Source organism: Carassius carassius, chromosome 19, assembly GCF_963082965.1.
Source record: "Carassius carassius chromosome 19, fCarCar2.1, whole genome shotgun sequence".
NCBI classification, from domain to species: Eukaryota; Metazoa; Chordata; class Actinopteri; order Cypriniformes; family Cyprinidae; genus Carassius; species Carassius carassius.
The window spans coordinates 28,054,023-28,056,949 of record NC_081773.1 but is presented as its reverse complement, the minus strand read 5'-3'; the positions used below and the strand labels follow the sequence as shown (position 1 = coordinate 28,056,949).

General features: G+C 36.1%; 1 long non-coding RNA gene across 1 annotated transcript; it reads right to left on the bottom strand.

Moving 5' to 3' along the window:
* Positions 1–327: 327 nt before the first annotated feature.
* Positions 328–2,453, bottom strand: LOC132094800 (uncharacterized). The gene is made up of 3 exons (XR_009422403.1): positions 2,407–2,453; positions 1,914–2,036; positions 328–758 (listed from the first exon to the last, which is right to left on the bottom strand). It is a non-coding gene; the product is annotated as an uncharacterized LOC132094800 (long non-coding RNA).
* Positions 2,454–2,927: the final 474 nt, after the last annotated feature.

The window sequence follows — 2,927 nt, the reverse complement described above, 5'->3', positions numbered from 1 at the left end:
TTGGCCCAAATCTTTTATTTCATTACTTCTCCTCATCCATTCTTGCTTTTTTCCATGCATGCCATTGAGTGAAATGTTTTTACATACTTGACTTTTGGCCAGAGATGAGGTTATGGCAACCCTGGACTTTCGGCTTAGTGAATGAACTACATCAGTGGTTTTGCTCCAGGACCGAGATTTTACATTGGAAACAAACGGCGACTCAACAGAGTTATTTAAAAAAAAAAAAAAAATGTTTAAAAGTATTTTCACACTATATTTTTTAAATATAAAAACAGTCTAAATATATTGCTAATATAGATTTGAAACTTGTTTTGAATCATTCTATTGATTATTTCATGCTTCAAATAATTTACCACTTAATTTAGCACACTTCAGCACAAACCACCAATGCAATTTGGGTCATAATTGCTTTGCACAGTTTTGTTCTTGGATTTTGAAGATGATGGAATGATACACAACCTATCCACATCAGCCTCTATCCAACTAAAAGAGCAATGAAGCACCTTTAACATCAACAAAAGATATGGGCAGCGTTTCTCATTCCCTTTAAAAGAGGATAAGACTATTTACTTCGCTCACAATGAAATGGTTAGTTGCACAACCAGTTTTACTTATGTCTCCCTCTTTTCATTTTCAGATAAGAGCTATGTTGCATTGTTGTCAAGCAAAGCCTCCAGGCTCAAAGTAAAAGCTGCTTTGTTCTTTTTCCCCTCAAAGTCTCTATTTCCAGCATGTCCAATGACACTGTTGAGACACTGCTTATGTAGCAGGGTAAGGTATTAGCCCAGATATGATTGGTTGACGTCATGCCAGCCTGGGAACCTATCAGTGTTCCTACTCCTTCGTCATTGATTAAAATTGTTTAAATCCAATGAACCTATCAGTGTTGGGATTGATCCTATTAAAAAGGGAATGGTTTGATTACTCAAGATGCATCATCCTGGGTACTAGATCATTGTGGAAAGTCATGGACAAAGGATAGGGTTTGTTGCATCTCCCTGTTGGTGTCGCAAGTAGGCCTTTTTCAGGTTAGTTTCCCAATTCTGAGAAAAGGATTTGCTTTTTATAAAGGGGTTTTATTGTTGTCTTTTGTTCATCAGCATACTAGCAGCCGTGGTCTCGTGTGGTAAGCAACCATGCGTTTTGCTACATTGGAATTCTCTCTCGGTATGTATGATGGGAGGTTGTCATGTGTTTTATGAGTGTAATGTAGGTCATCTTTGTGTTATGTTCAGCAGGTGTAACTACACCTCCAGGGGTTTCCAGTACCTTGGTTGGAGACGAATGTACATCAGTATGACTGCACTGCTGCTTTGTTTTTAGTGTTTTCGTAACCGTTTAACTGTTGTGATATGAATGTTAATTATGTGATTTATGAGTAGGAACTTTTAAAGCGGGGGTTTTATACTTTCAGTGTGTCCACTTGGGGTAGTGTGGTGTTTGGCCAATTGTATTGCTTTCACAATTGAGTGGTTTGTGGTATGGTGTGAGGTGATAATCCAAAAGGCCCCTGCTGGTCATTTTTCTTCTCCTGGTCATTTTGTAACTGGTAGACTTGTGTATTAGGCATGTTTTATATTGTATCCAAAAAAAAACCCAATGTTTGAACCATTACAGTTGTATATAAATAAATTGCAAATGTTTTATACTATCTCTGTCTCCATGCTCACCTTGGCTGTTGGCCACGAACCTGTGTGCCCTTTCGTAGGGCTGTTATGTCCCAGTATATTCCGGGTGGTGTAGTCGATGTATATCCACTTTTGGTGGGTCCCTCCCCTACCTGACCACTTTTTGCCACACTTACGATGAAACATGTGGTAAAGCTCACCAGTCACTATCTGTTTAGGGAAGAACACCCTCAAACCTGCAATTATCCAGCTGGAGCTGCGACAGGCTCCATTATGTCTTACCTGGGGCAGGATGCATGTGAAGAATTAATAAGCCACAGAAAAAGCTATCTGTATTTTTGGAAAGCCTTCTTGTCTCTGGCTTTCCTCAGGCGTCGGTAATTAGGCAGTAAATGTACGTTTCCCCTGTATTTAAAACACAAATATGTTGCTATTTAGTACATCAGCAATGTGGAATTTATTCTGCATTAAGCGATATGCTAATACATTTACAGAAACTCAGTTCATTAACATTAGTCATTATATATCATGAACTTGCAACAATGTTTTTTTTAGCTAGGGTTATGAGTTAACCAAAACATGTTATTTAAAATGGTTGCCAAAGCAACATTTCTCATTTAGTTTAACTTGAAGTACTAAAGTAAATCTAATAAATAAAAATCAATACAATATACATTTGTACAATATACAAATAAAATTAAAGTTAGAACAGGAAACATAAAATAATAAAAAAATATTAACAAACGATAATAGCATAATGATAAAACTAAAATACCTGAGAACGAGACCACCATTCAAAAGAGATCTCAACTGGGTCTCCAACAAGTCTGCAAACAAAAAACAGGATCTCAAAATGAAATAATAAAATTCTCATAAATATTTAATCTAAATTATCTCCATGTGTAAACAATTGTCTCATTTAGGTGTTTTTTTTTTTGTTTTTTAACTAAGATTTTCCATTACTTCTAAGAACTCAAGAAAAGTAACTCAAGCTCATGAAAAAAATGTAAATAATAATTGCTGTGGTGAGATTTTTGCAAAAATTATATTCTTGCATTTCATGGCAGTGTTAAAGCAAGTGAGTAGTGCTAAAAAAAAGTGTACAGTTTTCTCCAAAACAGACATGTGCTGAGATCAACATGGTACAGTAGCCTATATTTACAGTATGACACATTCTGATCATACAGCATAGGAAATCTTGAGGCTATTCATAAATTAAAGTGAAGACCAAAAGACCTGTACAGGTCTCTGACTGATTCAAGTTGTGTTTTAACTGTATCTTGCCTACTCCTGAAT